This window comes from Calliphora vicina, chromosome 4 (genome assembly GCF_958450345.1).
Source record: "Calliphora vicina chromosome 4, idCalVici1.1, whole genome shotgun sequence".
Lineage (NCBI taxonomy): Eukaryota > Metazoa > Arthropoda > Insecta > Diptera > Calliphoridae > Calliphora > Calliphora vicina.
The window spans coordinates 69,824,023-69,842,708 of NC_088783.1; the positions used below are offsets into that span (position 1 = coordinate 69,824,023).

General features: G+C 34.4%; 1 protein-coding gene across 2 annotated transcripts in view; it reads right to left on the reverse strand.

Annotated features, from left to right (window-relative positions):
• The window catches only part of LOC135957257 (uncharacterized), a 99,610-nt gene that overhangs the window by 71,514 nt on the left and 9,410 nt on the right, over positions 1-18,686 (reverse strand). The window contains exon 1 of one of the 2 annotated variants that reach the window (XM_065507974.1): positions 11,383-11,531. The exons of the other annotated variant lie outside the window; for it this stretch is intronic. The gene's annotated coding sequence lies outside the window, so the exon portion shown is untranslated. Of the gene's footprint in view, positions 1-11,382; positions 11,532-18,686 lie in introns of those variants that run through there. 2 annotated transcript variants of the gene reach the window in all.

The following is an 18,686-nucleotide window of genomic DNA, read 5'->3' on the forward strand; positions in this document are numbered from 1 at the left end:
AGAGGTTATACTTCTATTTACGGCTAATGCAGAAATGGTCTATCTGATTTTCAGTCCTCCTATTTGAAGATACCCATGTGTCGTTTATTGACTGTATATTTAAAGAGAGTTCCTCCTACTACGAATCGATATCGGCAACATGTTTCTAAAATAAAAGCTCCGCTTTCTCGTATATCATGACTACACAGAGAAAACAGATTCGTGATAGCAACCGAATTTGTTGCCAATCGAATGATTCGGTTGCACACATAGAATTTTTCAGTTCTAACAACAGAAAGTCAGTTGATAAAGATGAATTTCAGTTGAGGCAACCAAACTTTGGTTGCCCCTTCCAAAATATTGTAGCCACAACTGTAAAATTCGGTCACTAAGACAGAATCATTCGATTGGCAACAAATTCGGTTGCATAAATTCGTACGAGCTGTTATCTTTTCCCAACTTGCCATTCAAGTTTTCCATGAAGATTATTGATATTATTTACAAAACTTTAAGCTATTAAGCTGCATGGCGATCACTTAGTAACTCATTGCATGAACGATATCCGCGAGTTACATATTTAGTTGTTCATTTGGAGAATGATCAAAGTGTACATTTATAATTTTGAGTGTATTTTCTACGAATGATACTCAACATTGTCAGGAGACTAATATGTTTAACAGGAAAGAATTTCTTGAAGCGCAGTGGGACATAACAATGCATAGTAATTCGCATCCTACAATTCTTAATATAGATATATTGTTCTAGATCTCTTAGAAGGTGTAAAACTCTTTTAGAGGGGATAAAATAACCAATTCAATTCCCCCACTTGCAGTATTAGCAAAAATATCAGTCGGACAGTTTGTTGTTATAGACATGGCACAACCAACCACCCGAATTGCTCAACTCAATTTGACTGGAGTTCCAAGCCTAAACTTCAAATGTTTAAATGGAATGTAAATTTGTCTGATCTTACAACGGAATCGAATGAAAACGAAACCACCAGTTGAAGCTAAAGAGTTATAACAAGAAACTTTTACTTTTATATAAAAATAAACTTATGATTATTTATAGCTACATACATATTTCTGTATGTTATAAATCATTATCCACACTCCACTCTCTATAATCAAAAGAACCTGCCACAAAAATTCCCACACAATAAAGAAAATAACAACAAACAAAAAACCTCATTCATGTAACCACATTAAAAATCAAACAAAACTGAAAGAAGAAAAAAAAAACAACATTCAGACTCATACATTCTTTACACCTTCCTACTAAATGTAAAATGAATTTATATATTGTAGAGTTGGGTAGATACAGCCAAGCAGGCATCAACGAGCCAGACAAACGCTGAAACACCCAAAAAAAGGTCATTGGCTATGATGGGCAAAAAAAAAAACATACACTTAACAAAAAAAAAAAATAACGAAATTAAATTTCGGAAATGGGTGAATTTTTGTGCTCTTTTATTTTTATTTTTGTTTTATTATTGAAAGTCTGTCGGGTTGATTGTACTTGCTGTTACTTCTTGCTTAGTAAAAGTGTAAATATTGAAAAAGAAAAAAAAAACGGAACGCCAAAAATTACGAAATGAATGGAAATATTGTTGTAACATACTTAAACGTACCGAAAAAAAGAGCAGAATGAATGGAAAAAAACACAATAAGTTCACTGACTTCCATCACCATCCATCCACACTCAACTTAGTAGGTTCACTAAACTCATTTTGAAATAGAAGTCATAAAAAGGAAAAGTTTTTTAGATGATTTAAAGTTCAAGCACTCATACATTTAGGATTTAGATAGAGCGAAAACAAAGACTTTTGCAGGTTTCTTTAAGATAATGATAATAAGAAGACATTGCTCCTTTTGTTAAAGAAGTTCATTAGTCTTATAAATTGAATTTAAGACAAGGATATAGGAAGATGTGTAGGAAGTCAGTGGTAAGTTAAAAAAAAAATATATAAATTTAAAAGTAAAAGATTTATGGATAAAATTGCGAATTATTAAAGGATGATCAAATTTGAAGTTATAAACTAAATTGCCTGTCAAATGGTGAAATGTCAAAACTAGAACTGTCATTCTTTGACATTTATTTAGCACAAATTTGGGAAATTTTAATTGTGAATAGGCTTTTTGAAAAGCTGAACGAAAAGCACGTCCCATTTTCAATTATGCGGTGCATACTAATGTTGACATTAGTGATCTTTGGTTTCAGCAAGTCATCGCCATGAACCACAAAGCCGGCCAAACAATTCACTTGTTTGCATGAGCAATTTCCTGGTCGCATAATCTCTCGATTTGTAGATGTCAATTGGCCTCCTTCTTCTTGTGATTTAACTCCGCTGGACAATTTACTTTGTGGCCATTTGAAAGACCGAGTTGAGGAGATAAACGAAAACAATCGATATGAACCTCAAAGCCGGCCAAACAATTCAGTTATTGCATGAGCAATTTCCTAGTAGCTTATTCTCTCGATTTGTATATGTCAATTGGCCTCCTCGTTCATGTGATTTAACTCCGCTGGACAAGTTTCCTTTGGGGTAATTTGAAAGACCCAGTTGAGGAGATAAACGAATCGTTTTTACAAAATGTGTTTGACAATTTTGTGAAAAGAGCGGACATCTGCATGACATTATATTCCATTTCCCTTATTTATGTTTTGATTGGTATCAACAAAATTGAATTTGTAATTTACTTTGTAACCTCAAAATTGCCCTCACTGTAAAATTGGTTAATTAGGAATTGTTTACTAAATGGAAAAAAGTGGTAAGGAATTATGTGAAAGGAAAAATGTGGAAACAGGAGCTCTTCATGACAGTTTCTTATATTAAAATCGTAACTATTTTAAAATCGATCAAGTAAATGTAAATGAGCAATTGAATCCAAAACAACACACTGACCAACTCTATGTATTTAAAATAAAATATGCGGAGATTTAGTAAAGATATTGTTCATTATTTCGATGAAAGTAAGTATGAAGTCACTTGTCAATCGAAATTTAGTTTGTGACATCCCCCTCCTCCATTTTTCCTTGCATTTATGAAACAATTTGAAAATTGTTGTGCAATGAATTGTTTTACAGTTGTCTATGTAGACAACAACCTGCCTATTTCAATTCCGCTCTACCACGTTTCGCTGGTTTTCCGAAATCAATTATTTTTGTTCATTACAGGAAGAATTTCGTAAAGGTCGTCCAAATGTGTAGAGAAAGATGTCTTTGAGTTGCTTCGATATGGAGATCATTGCAGACAGCGAGATCTTTCCATATGATCCATAAATTTTACAGCAGTCACCTAAATGGTTCCTTCCAGGAGTATTTGGGGACATAAGGAAAAGCTATTGCAAAACAGGAATCTCCTGAACAAAGTTGGCTTTCATAGGTCTGTTCAAACAAGATGATTTTTAAGCACACAAGCAGTACAGCCTGGGTTTAGCTACAATTACGTATATTTAATCTCCCGTTTTAAACGTCTATCACTGGGGGAATTTACTCAGTTACTGTGTTTATCGTGGGGGTCAGCATTAAGGTTAAGGCAAACGAATTGCGCTATTTAAACTGGATTTGTCCATGAATCTATTGAAGGGAGTTAAATAGTATCTGCTAGTCTGTCGAATATGTGAGTGTAGCCTATCCTGGATATCCTAAATTGGGGAAAACACCGTTTATGAAGGACCAGTAGACATTAAGCCTGCCAAACTCAGTTGTACCACAACTACTCCTGTTTGAGTGACTTCCAAGTACGACAATAGTGCGGTATCTTGCACCGAGAAATTGATAGCGCCTTATACACATAATGCTATCCAATATATTTAGCACATACCTCTGTAAGTTTTTATTTATGCAAAGATTCTTCCTGACAAGACTCGAAGGAGACTACTACTGTTTTATTTAATCTACAATCGTAGCTCTTTATTTTGTCATATTTAAGCCTCGTTGGAGTTTATACAGTCATGCTTTACTTTAATCGATGAGGTTTATATAGTCATATTTTAGCTTTAATCGTTGGGGTTTCTGTTGTCATATTTTAGTCTCAATCGTGGGTCTTTACACAGTAATTTTTAAGCTTCAATCGTTGGTCTTTACACAGTTTTATTTAAGCCTCAATCGTTGGTACAGTCATATTTTAGATCCAATCCTTGGAGTTTATGCAGTCATATTTTAGCTTCAATAGTGAGTCTGTACACATTCTTATTTAAGCTACAGTCGTGGGTCTTTACACTTTCGAGTTTAAGCAGCAATCGTAGGTCTTTATACCGTCATATTTTAACTTCATTCATAGAGGATTATTCAGTCATATTTTAGCTTCAATCTGGAGTAGCGCAATTGATCACTGTTCGAGCAATCATCCTGTATCGGTAGCATAATCTGTAGTGATAAAAGGGATCTCCCAAGTTTTTGGGAAATTTACAATTGGGAATTAGACTTTTACAAAATATAAGAACGACTACTTAGCATTGAGAACTGTAGGATCTCCTGAAAGAGTGTGGCATGACTAACATTGTTTAAGACTTTCGAAAGATCCTAACGTCGCGAGGAACGTCCTTTTACGTGTCCTTAGCTTAGTCCTTAGAGTATTCGGTAGAAGACAAAAGTTCCATTCTTACACAAGATATCTGTAGTTTATGTCGTGTTAGATCTGAGTTGTTGAGTGAATGATTAAAATCGTGGAGAAAGATCTCGAGTTTCCGCTATTAATAACAAGAGGAATATTTCCCTGGCTATCCCAGTTTTTAATACCGGAATGACTCTACTATTTATCTAGGAGTTGCTAAAATTAAGCTGCTTATATTACATATGTTTAGTCCTTTAATTCCTCGTGTAACAGAAAATCTTTTCAATTTTAATGTATCAATATCCATCAGTTGCAACTCATTCCAGGTTACATCACGATTCTGCAACTAGTTCTCAATTTGTCGTCTACAAGTGTTTGCGGATCTTCCAATGCAATTTGCGCGATCGTACATTAATATATAAAGGAACTTAATTAATACGTATCCACAAATCCTGATTTTATATAGTGGCTGGCCTACTGAGTATGGGTTGAGATATTTAGTGATATCCAGAATTTATTGGGAGTTCCATTTGCTCTTAAATGCATATTCTAGCCTGTCTATCATCTAGTTATAAACAAGGAACTCAACTACACCTACGCCAAGCTTCTTCAAGATTAGCATGAGGCCAATAGGTTGGCTACGTTGATGGAGTTTTTCCTCAATGAATTTCCAGGACAAAAACCATTTTTTTTCTCAAAACATAACTAGAAAATCTCCTATTTTCCAAGTGTAGAACTCAACAACGATAACATTTTTAATTAGCTATGCGAACACTTAAAAAAATTTGTATATTTCGTGCAATTAATATTGTACTGTAATTAAAAGTATTTAAATGACATCACACAATACAGCTTTCCATAAATAAATGAATAAAATAATACTACACACATTTCTGTACAATTCAATAAATCATTTAAGTGTTTTTTTTACTGCATGTCCATATTTATACCAAGAACTGTTGCGCTGTTGGTTTATTAAGCAAAAAATATAAAATTTATACACTCGATTTGTATTATTAAAGGTTTTTAACCCCCGACAAGGTCGTATGCATAACAAAACGTAGGAATATACATACTAGGGATGCCAAACGGGACTGGGTTTTACAAATCCCGGGATTCGGGATTTTAGAAATGTAAATCCCGGGACCCCGGGATTTTTCGGGACCCCGGGATTTTTCGGGATCCCGGGATTTTTCGGGATTTCGGGATTTTTCGGGACTTCGGGATTTTAGTTAAACGTCAAAAACATCAAATTCAACAATAAAAACTATTAATTTCATTAATATATTTAAGTAAAAATATAACAAATCAAAAACTAATGCATTAAATTAAAATAAAATGGTCCATGATTTCCCCTAGCTCCATACAATTGTCCCCCGGAGTACTGTTTGAGCAGTCATAAATATCTTGATTATGCGGCAATCCTCATAAAATTTAGCACAAAATAAGTTGTAAGTACTCTGAAATTATACTGTAGAGTACTGCGGAAATCGGGCTACATTTGCCCCTAGTCCCCTTCAGAAAATAACTTCAACATAAATTTCGTAAAATTGTAAATTGTGTAAAAGCCTGTCAATGCAAGGGAGACGTGCTGCTCCCTGATTCAAATGAAAAAATCTGGCTGCGTTTGGATTTGAAGCGAGATTAGTATTATAAAAAATATGCTGAAATTTAGCTTTCTAAGTATTTTGGGTGCTTCAAAAATCTTCCTAAAATATCAAAAATCTCATAATATTTCGGGATTTGTTAATCCCGAAAAATCCCGGGATTCTTTTTCACAAATCCCGGGATTCGGGAAATCCCGATCCCGAAAAATCCCGGGATTTTCGGGATCGGGATTTCGGGATTGGCATCCCTAATACATACTAACACCCAAACACTCACTCAGTCACTCACTCTCACAACAAACACTCACAGGAGATGCAATACAAGAAAAAGAAGAAGAAACCAAATAATACGACATTTATGGAGAAACGTCAAACAACAACAGTGTTGGCTAGAAAAAAAATTATTACAAACACACACAAAAAGAGAGTTAGTTCAATTTATCAACAACAAAAATTTGCAAGAGTATGAAAACTAAGCTCACCTGCTGCTTTTAAAGAAACAAGAAAAACCTAAAAATAAATTTCTTTAGTTTTTATTTATTTCTTTCTTTCTATTTTGCCATAAAAATAGCATTAAAAAAGCTAAAAATGTTAACTAAATTAAAAATAAAGTCAGAAAGAAGCAGAAAAAAATAGAAAAACCAGACCAGTAGACACAGAAATTTACAAGCAAAAAAACCAGACGCAATTGAAATTAATGCATTCATTCATGCACATACATACAGTCAGCTAGCCAACCACTCACTCTCCACTAAATAACGAAACAAGAAGATATCTCCTAAAAAAAATAGCTACAAACAATTTGCAAAAAAAAAAAGATCTCTTTTTAGCACGAGCCTTTTATACATGATCAAACCAATCAACCATCATCGCCACAACAGGACAATGACCGCGAAATTGTTGAAAATAAACATAGAGTCGAGTTGAAAATCATCAACAACATCATCGTCATCACAAACCAGCATCTTGGCGGTACAGCAGCGCAATTCATTGCAAAATATATTGCTCAGATAAATAAGTAATGGTTGGCTAGATCGGCTAGATGTGCCAGAAAGAAAACAACCAATTGAAAGAAGAAAAAAACAGAAGGAAAGGCACAAACAACAACAAAAACAATGAAAATTGGACAAATCACAACAAACGCCTCACAACAAAGAGAAATTCAGAAAGCTGCCAGATGTGGATTAAAGGATAGACCGAAAATCCCTTCTAGTGCGATCTTGGAATTTTGGATCTGCGCCAAAAACTCTGAAGAGGTTGAACTGAATGTTCAGTCTGCGACCATCTATTCTGTACAGAGTATAAAAGGAGATTGATCAAAAACGGTTTCGAAGTTTTGGTTTCGTTTATAAATATGAACTTCGTTGAAAATCTATTGTTGTTGCACGATCACTTATCCTCAAATTCAGGAAGGTTTGGGCACTGGATTGAACGATTTATTAGTGTCGAATAACGCATAATTTGACAGACTTACGTTCATTGGCCTCAAGAAATATTGAAAATTGAGTCATTTAGCAGTATTGACAGACATTTACTGCCTATTGACGCCACACATTGGTCCACCATCTAAAGACCAGGTTTGTGAAATCTGAAAATGAATACAAAGAGAAACCATGTTTCACTATTTTTCCTGAACGTTTAGAACTCTGAACGAATGCACAACGTAGTTAAATAAATAAAAATAGTTTTTAGTTATATCACTAATTGATTCCCCAGTTCGTTGAACAACGAACTCCATCATCTAAAGTCCAGGTTTGTGAAACCTGAAAAAGTTTCATAAAAGAGAATCCCTATCTCACTATTTCCACATGTTAGTAAAATAAATAAAAGTATTAGATCATCCCTTATCCTTTCTTCGTTATTGTTACAACTTCTAGAAATATTTAGGAGAACATTTAATATCCGTGCATGCTATTACCAAATTCCGTATCTGATTGAAATACCAGTTTCACAGGCACCAGAAATTGAAGTATAATCCACGCTTAGCTTGCAAAATTAGAGAGGTATTGATCGATGAGTGCAGAATTTCTCTTTTAGCTCCCGCAATACAGTGGTATCTTGATTATGACACATTCTTAGCTTAAAAAAAATAAAAGCTATACTTGGATTACTAGTTCGATATCGATCTGAGCACACAATTTCCCTCATAGCCAATGATTCCGCAATACAGTTACAGGGTATACCATTGTACATTTACACCCTGAAGGGTCCTGAAACCGTTAGACTCTCCTGTGAATCCTAGGCTTACAATGTGAGGGCGGTACTTCGATTAGTTGGTCCATATCCGTCTGAACACGGACAATGAATTTGAAATACAGTTAGCAGGTACACCATGGTATATTGTCACACAGTAGTGTCCTGAAACCGAATGTCTCTATATTGCATACAGAGATGCCTGATATTATCAGAGCAGATCGAACATTGTGTGAACACTTAACATTAAGATATTATTCAGATTACTTACAATTGTTTAGCAGCAGAAGTTGAAGCTTAAAATAAAATTATTCGATAATGCGAGCTCTCATATATCGGCACAAGGAAGTGACTTTTTGAAGACTCCAAAGACAACATAAACATCACACAATGACTTTATATCATTCCTACTATTCAACTCAATAGTTTTTCACACCTACAAAAGAGGATTTTTCATAAAAAAAAATTTCAAAGGAATACAAAAGTGTATTAAATTTCATGAAAAGTGTTTAAAAACAAAATATAGCCATTATTAACAAGTAGAGGTCTGTGCTTCTTCCCATTATATTCCGTACAACTTTAAAGGTTATCAAATTATTCGAAAATAAAAAAAAAACAGCGTTACCCGAAGGATATTTTGTGCAGCCCTTCAGTTCACCTCAACAAGTTGTTTACACAAAGCTTAACCCAGATATGCCGACTGTTCTTGTTTACAGGATACGTCACGTTTATCAAAATTTTGTACATTTACAATTTAATAAATACTATATTTTTTTGGAATTTATATTTATGAAGAGTAGCTTGATTGTTATATGCATGAATGTTTCATTATTGCGTTTTAGTTTTTTTGTTGTGACCCCAAAGTCCTATATATAGGACGACTTAAAAAAACACTTTTTTCAATAAATTTTTAAAAAACTTTAATTGTACTGTTTTTTATTTCTCATTTACTTCCAAAATAATATAAAAGTACTTTTAAAATCATCAAGCTCAAGCCGTCGGCATATCTGGGTTAAGAAGACATCTATGTCTCCTCCAGCCTTGCTCTACATGACCCCAATGAGGGTTATCAAATGTATAGGGTCCGATGTTTCGACCTACTTCCAACAGAAAGCAGTTACGGACATTTTTCCAATTCTAATGCACCTGTGCTTAGGCTACAAAATGCTGGATGCGCGACGTACACTATAAACACGTTTGTGAGACTTACGGTCATGAACGGTCAGTAGCTTCGCAAATTAAAGTACACTGAATTTTCTGCCCCTTAAAGATATGAACTAATTTCTTCTGACCAGAATTGAACGATATTGTCGCAGAAGACATTTAGTTTCAGCAGGACGTTATGTTTGGTGTGGATTTTTTGCCGAAGGATTAATAGTCCTAACTCCTTTGTCATTTATTCTCCATTAGTTATTGAAACTAGTGTAAACGTTTTATTTTTTGCTTCAAAAATGTGGAATTTTGTACCAACGAATCGTCATATGCGAGAAGTTTTACTTTACTTCTTTAATTTGAAAAAAAAAAGTGCCGAAAAAGGACACCGATTGCACACCAAAGCTTATGGTGAACGTGTTCCATCGATTTCAACGTACGAGAGATGGTTTGTGTAATTCAGAAGTGGTGATTTTGATACTAGGCCAGCCAAAAAAGTATAAAAGACAAAGAATTGGAGGCAATACTTCATGAAGATTGTTGTAAAACTAAACAAGAGCTTGCAAAATCATTGGAAGCTACTCAAGCAGCAATTTCCAAATATTTGCGACCAGCATTCATCCAAAGGCATGGAAATTGGATACCACACGAATTGAAGCCGAGATACCTTGAAAGACGAGTTTGCATGTCCGAAATAATGCTTGTACGCTATAAAAGAAAATCATTTTTACACCGAAGCATTACTTGCGATAAAAATGGATTCATTACAATAACCCAAAGCGTAAGAGATCGTATGTGAAGCCCGACCAAAGTCAAATATCCATGGCGCTAAGGTAATTCTCTGTATTTGGTGGGAGCAAAAGCGGTCCTATCTATTTTGAATCCTGTACCGAACGCAACTGATCTGTTTAAAGCGAACATTGACCGAAAGAGGCCAGTAATGAAACTGTATTATTCCATTATGACAACGCTCAGCCACATGTTGCAATACCTGTTAAAAAGTATTTAGAATGAAGTGGTTGGGAAGTTTTGCCTCATCCGCTTTATAGTCCAGACCGTGTCCCGCTCGACTTCTATACGTTTCAATCGATGCAGAACGATCTCTCACTAGATGAGAGTATCCGAAATTGGCTCGATTCGTTCTTGGTCTTCAAAAACGAGCAGTTCTTTTGACGCGGAATCCATATATTGCCAGAACGATTCCCATCTTTCTTAGCTAACAATGGCCAATGCTGTGAATAAATTTATATTGCAGAAATGTTTCAAAATAAAAGCCAAAAATTTGAAAAAATCATACATTTTTAAGTCATACACACAATATACAATGTATTTGATGATTTTCGCTAACTGAGAGCATTATTTGAAACCCGTATATTATTCAATTTCCATCTTGATGTTAAACAACATCCATATTAAACCTTTTATTTAATAATTTTCCTATCATCCGTTTTTCTCTAAATACTTCTTATGTAAATCTGGCAACTTATTTTGTTGTTGCTGCGTATTTCTTGCATTTATTTCTTTCTTTCTTTATTTATTTTTCAACTAAATGGAAACAAAACTTATATATTTTGCAAAACAAATATATAAACAACGCAAATATTTGAAATGTAATAAACAAAATAGAAAAATTAGTAATATGTACACAAACAAAAAAAACAAAAACCAAAACATATGACACAAAAACAACGACATAAACAAAGCAATTTAACTGGCCATGAATGAAATTAATTTCACAATTTTTTTTGCAAAAAATAAAAAACTGCTGTTGAAAATAAAATAAACAAACAAAACGTAAATAATCACACAAAAATTCCAAGAGTTTAGTAAATAATTAAAAAATGTAAATAGATACATAATTTATTAATTTATTTATTTTATTTAAATTTTCACCTTTTTGGTAACTGAAGGAGAAAAATAGTAGTTTGTTTTTTATAGGTAGATTTTAGAAAAATAGTTATTTTATTTAAATATTTGTTTATTTAAACGTTGTTTGCTAAAATAAAATGTTAATCACTACACAATTTGCAAATTATTTATTATTGTTTATTTCTTGTTATTTATTTTTAAGCATTTGACAACGTCTTAACACAACTGCGATTTAATGAAATTTAAAAACAAAATACACAAATAAGAGAAACTTTAAATCCCTCGTAAAATAAAACAAAAAACAAAAACAATACAACAACGCACGAATTTTGCCAACAACAACAGAAAACAATAATAAAGATACAATGCAAAAAATTAAAAGCTAAAGAGGAAAAAATAACACAACATCATGAGTAAAAAATCAAAACTTTTGCTCAAAACTGGAAAGTCCCTGTTGTTGTCGGCGACACCGAGTTGTAGCAGAAGAAAGGAAACACCATCAACGATGCAACAAAAATCATAAAGACAACAACAAAATTCAAAGGCCAACATACAACAACGAGTACAGTGGGTTGGTTGGTTGCTCGGTCGGTCGGTAGTTTTCGTTTTGTGTTGTTTACTGGGTGTTAGTAGCGATTGTTGCTGCTCTAATAAAGGCCGTTTAGTTTTGAGTGTGAGAAAGAGAGTGCAGTTTGTGTGTTTGAGAATTGCCAGACTTGGGGATTTGTCCCCAAAGTTGGAAATTTAATAAGTTTTTTGAGGCGTTTGGGGACATGGATTTTTCTTGGCGATATTTTAAAATATTTCGCCGATTCTATGAGGGTAAATTATTTGGAATACCTTGTTTATATTTACATATTTATATTAGTGACAATAAAGTACCAATAACTGTAACTTATTAATGTTCTTGTGCTAGAAAATAGGGATTTTAAATTAGGGAAGGGAGATCGAGACGTCGATGTCTATTTTCAGGAATTCGAAATCAAGCTATCTTTTAGAATTCCGAATGAATGTAGCATTATTCAAGCTTAAATATGGGCCATTAAAGGGGCGCCTAACTTGCTCTGTTATAACAGGATATCAGGCAGGGATATTCGTATATATACTAACAGTCAGACCGCAATAAAATCTCTGACAGGTGTGTGCACAACATCAAACTTAGTCTAGGAATGCCGGGCATCCTTAAACAGGATGGTGACACGGAGATATTACGGAAAACTGTGTTGCTTATGTTTTGGCGAAAAAGCCGCCATGATACCTGACGGAGATATAGACTTCCAATGCGGGTTTCCGTTATCTAATTGCAAACTATAAATTAGTAACTTTTATTATGAGCTTCAGCAAACAACATGAGGATGTGAACACACCTGTACGATAACCAGAATGATATGGCCCCGACTAAACCGTGGGCGGGCAACATACTATCTTCTTGGCCTGTCACGTTCACAATTCAGTTATGTAGTGGCGGTGATAACCGGACACTGCACATTTGGCAACCAAGCGAGGTGGCTTGGCTTGCACTATAACGACTTCTGTAGAAGTTATCAAGATGAAAAGGAGGAAGAGACCATTTTTCATCTTCTTTGTCATTTCCGGCATTAGGAGATCTACGCACAAGGTTTGTAGGACATCGTTCCCTAAATAGTCTTTCTGAGTTTTCGGACATGAAGTTAGAGTACATCAATGCCTTTATCAGGAATAGCAATTGTCTAAACAGGCCAGCCACGGGAATCTCCAGCACTGAGATACCTAATATCCGTCAATTGACTGGTGCTTAATATTCTCATCTCCACATTTTCAGGTGACAAAAAGGGTCCCTTTATCAGAAATAGCAATTGCCTAATCAGGCCAGCCACGGGAATCTTCACGGAGAGACCTAATATCCGTCAATTGTCTAGAGTTTAATATTCTCCTCTGCACAATTTCAGGTAACACAAAGGGACCCTTTATCAGGAATAGCAATTTTCAATCAGGCCAGCCACGGGAATCTCCACGGAGAAACCTAATAACCCTCAATTGACTGGTGCTTAATATTCTCCTCTCCACATTTTCAGGTGACACAAAGGGTCCCTTTATCAGGAATAGCAATTGGCTAATCAAGCCAGACACTGGAATCTCCACGGAGAGACATAATATCGATCAATTGACTAGTGGTTAATATTCTCTGCACAATTTCAGGTAACACAAAGGGACCCTTTATCAGGAATAGCAATTGGCTAATCAGGCCAGACACGGAAATCTCCACGGAGAGACCTAATAACCCTCAATTGACTGGTGCTTAATATTCTCCTCTCCACATTTTCAGGTGACACAAAGGGTCCCTTTATCAGGAATAGCAATTGGCTAATCAAGCCAGACACTGGAATCTCCACGGAGAGACATAATATCGATCAATTAGTGGTTAATATTCTCCTCTGCACAATTTCAGGTAACACAAAGGGACCCTTTATCAGGAATAGCAATTGGCTAATCAGGCCAGACACGGAAATCTCCACGGAGAGACCTAATATACATCAATTGACTGGTGTTTAATATTCTCATGTGCACAATTTCAGGTAATCTGCTCTCTTTCCTGTCTCCACTATGCGGCTGCCTGACAACCTAACCTAAGGAACATCGCGTTACTGCCGCATTTAAACGATCTGCAAATAACTGTTTTATTTAAATGAATTCCTATACTTCATTATTTATCCTGGTGTTTAAGATAAATTTTGGAGACCACTACAAATCCAAAGTTTATAAAGGGTTTACCAATAAAAGGCTGTTTTGACAGCCTGTGGCGACAATGTTCAGTCACTGTCAAAATCACGGCTTCAAGTTAAACGAAACGTTGCCTGCATTTTGCATTTTTAGCGAGGCACATTTTTGGATGAATGACTATTTTAACAAGCAACATTGTGGTATATGGGACGACAACCCACACCAGGTTCGCCAGGTGGCAATTTTGCGATTTTTTTTATTTATTTGTAGTGAGAATCTATATTTGAGCATTTTTGATGAAGATATTTTATGCTAATACTTTACATGAAAAGGACATTAAACGGGGATATCCAGATATTTACCGATATCAAAGCGATCACTTGATCCCTAGAGAATGTGTACATTACACCGAAAATTGTACATGAATGCCGAATGACCCTAGAGGAGATAGCGATACGTTAATAGGTTACTTTCGTAAATTTCATAAATTCAAACGAATTCAGACGTGAAATTGACATTCCTCTCTTGAGGTAATAACAACTGATTACACACAAGCGCAATTGCAATATCAGACAAATCTGGTCCATTATGGATATAAAGAGGACACGATTTGCGATAAATCTGCCTAGTGTCTAAGAAACTTTATTACTGGCTTCTACGTTTACATGCTCAAAAATATTGAGAATCCCTTACGACTTCTGTAGAAGCTGTAATGATGGGGAAATATATGTTCTCTCTTCTTGTCTATTGGTGATTAAGATTAGAAACACACTTTTATCAGAATGACTGTATCGCTAGAGAATGTGGGCGACCATGAAACATTAGAAAATTGGAGCGCTGGACACAACGTATCACAACAGGACCTATGATTGGACCCTAAAGAGCTATGCTTCGACGGCTGCAAATTAAACCTTACCGACTAAATGTAAATATAAAGTAGGGAACTAATGGTAAGTCATAAATTCAGCCTTTCCCTATTTTATTAATAACCCAAAAAAAATGGTTTGCAGGCTCCCAATTGCTGAAGTTGAAAAAGTTCTAGCAACTAAATTTAAATTGCAAAATTTTTTGAGGATTTTGTTACAACTTGTAATCCACATCCCTTTAAAACCACAAATTACACGAGTCTGGCATCTTTATACGAGCATTAACATGGAAGTAAGAGAAGAGCAAAATGAAAATGCATGCAATCTCTAAGATGTCACATTTATCTATGAGTTTGCAATGAAAAACAAACAACAAAAAAAATCATAAATATTTTCAAAATCACATTTTTTTAGAGGAAGCAAATGTACACGAGTTTGTTTGCAAATAACAAGGGAGCAGTGCAACAAGAGAGAGACTCACTTGCCTTGTCAGTTGTTTGACTGCCAACTACTACTACCAGTAGTAGTCATATTTTACATGAATGTTTTATTTTTTCTTTACAAGTTGCATCATAAAGTCGAAAGCGAAAATATAAAAAAAAATTGCAAACACAAGACAAAATATTTCAAAACTGTGAAAAATATTAGTAGTATTGCAAAAAGTTGCCAGTAATGTGCAAAGGAATTTAGATAAAAAAAACTCAAGAGATGGAAAAAGTAGAATCTTTAATGATGAGGAATAGCTAAGGAATAAAGAAAATTGTGTAAATATTTCTTCATTTTACGTTCATATTGTTAACCTAACCTTTTTATTAGCTTGTTGAGGAACATTTAGTTTTTATATTTCTTTTAACAATTTGAATCTGTTTTGACACAAACTAAATTCTAATAACAACCCTAGATCTCTGTTCCTACTACAGTATATGGCCACTCTACTAACCCTAAAAAATGTATGCACTGTTCATATTTACATGTGCAGTTAAATTATTAAATTACTCTGCCTGCAATATAGTAAATATACGAGTATGTACACGTACTTAAATATTTATACATCATCCTACATGTTTTTTTTTATTTTACTTCTTCTTGTGGTCTCTCCGTGTCCACATTTCTTTGTGCTGAGATAAAACAACACAACAAAAATGCGCGCGCAATATTGCACATCTCCACAAAAACAAAAATCAAAACAAACCGTAATAAAAGAGAAGTATCTTTGCTTCTTCTTCTTCTTACCACATACAAAAGTAATCAGAAACCAAGACGAACGACCGACCCAACAACCAATACACGAACGAAGTAGGTGAAAAGAAGAAGACCAAGAGTATAAAAAACATGGTTGGAAGAAGAATAAAATCAAAGCGCACTAAAAAAAAGTAAAATTATAAAATGATACCAAAACAAAAGACCGCCACATTTATCATCACATACAATCGCTCCGTTCACAAATATTGATGTGATGGTTGGCTGTGTCGTCTATAGGAAGTACTCGTCGTTGTTGCTGAATAATTGTAGTTTATTGTTTTTGTTTTTTTGGGAAGAGAAAACATGCTAAGATAACAACAACTCAAAACTTCATATAAAGTTAAACCTACAAATACAAATTTAATTTATATAGTAGATATTTGTTGTAACTATTTTTTATTTTGTCTTTTTCTTCTTCTGATTCATCTTCTCCACCATGATGAACTATCAACATATCTGTAATCTTTGGTATAATAGTAAATTTAGTGTTGTTTTTCAATTTTTTCTTATTAAAGTTTGTCTTGTATTGTGAAATTGTAGTAAAGAGGGGATACAAAATTATCAACTACACCTGTATTATTAGTTTATGGTAATTTGAAAAAAAAAATATTAATGATTACAACAACATTCACAGCATTCTGTAGGAAGAGAGAGTAGGTTTTGTTTTCAAATCAAAATATTGAGAAAGAAAATTATTAAACGGTGAAATTACGAGGGTTGTTTCAAAGATAAACATATGTAGATGAACATTAGGGTTAACTCGTTTATACAGATCGTAGAAATGTAGTCGAGGTGTAGTCGGTTTCGAAACAGAATATTGCGTCGGGCTCTACGAACTGGTCCTAGTTCCCACAACAACTGGATATACACAGCGACATCGGTATCAATCGAAATTTGTTTTCCCGTGAAAGAACTGTTGACTGCTGTGTAAATATTACAACTATATCATCGAACTGATTGGTTTGTTGGTTTACATGGTAGTTCACTGCGTGCGAACAATCAAGTAGAGGGAATCCGTTTTGACAAGACCACACCACTCGTAAGATGTAATGTCGTTTTCATCGTAAACGATGTTGAGTTTGCTAGACCCAACATGTAGCCGTGAGATATCTCAGTAGGTCATTAAGTTTAGACACGGCTACCTCACCAATGTTGGTCAATATGTAGTTGTACTCAGGGCTGGGCATTCACAGAGAATGTGGAAAATCGTTTCCCCTTTTTCCCATATACTTACAGCTACGGCAATGGTCGTTAAAAGGGAGTCCCAGGAGATTCGCATGCTTACCTAACGCCCAGTGCCAGGTTAATACTACCAGCAACCTTGATACATATGGGATATACTCCGGATTATCAGTTGCATAGTACGTAAGCCACCCTACATATGTCTAAATTACGACATCTGATATTAGAACTGTTACTCGATGTAAATTAAATAAATTAATTGGCAGCAGTCCAATTATTTAAAAAAAAATCGAAAACATGATGTTTAAAGTTATAGAATTGTTTGGGTAAAATCAGTTGAGACTGCGCTACATTCGCTTATATGATACGTGGAAAATTCATTTGAGCACAGAGGGCATGAATTCAAGGCCAATCTTTATGGTTTTGTAGATACTGTATATTAACCAGTCAATCGTTAACTTCTTACCCCCAGTAACACGAAGTATGCTTATGTTTTAACTAACAGTTTTCATAAAAAATAATTTTAACCGACATAACTATTAGTTAAGGCATAACCAGACTTCGTGTTAATGGAGGTTAGAGAGACTTTTGACGAATAGAGCCATTACTAGGGGCGGATTTATATGAAAATGCATGTTTTTTCTCGAACGTCCAAATACAGTGTAGACTAATTATCTATCCGAATCGCACATTTTGCTGCAAAATGGCATCGATTTGTTAGTGCATGTTTTTGCATATTTTATTGATAATGCATATTTTGTTATATTTTATTTGAAAATGCATATTTATATGCATATTATGCCAATTTTTAATAAAAATATAATTTTTTTTGTCGTTAATGGGCAATACATTGTTCGACAAAATTTTTTTTGTCGAATTTGTTATAGAAATAGCAGTAAATTTTATCGACTAACTTCTTTCGACATCGAGAAACTGGCATTAAGTTCTTCATTTATCTATCAGTAATTGAAAATTATAATTTCAAAACATTTTTCTTCAAAAAAGTTTAGTTTTTTAAGTATCAAAAATTCATTAAAAGTGTCGAAAACATTCATATTTGTTTTCATTGCAAATTCGATTTATAAGAGATTTCGTTATCGAAAGATTTTGTAACTTCACACAGTAAACGCTCCTGACAGTCATTTCCAAGCAGTTCTACGATACTGTTTATTATAATTCGATTTATAAGAGATTTCGTTATCGAAAGATTTTGTAACTTCACACAGTAAACGCTCCTGACAGTCATTTCCAAGCAGTTCTACGATACTGTCGTAAACTAGTGATTTTGGATAACTTAGAGACAAATGCACTACACAATTAACGTTTAAAGTCCCTACA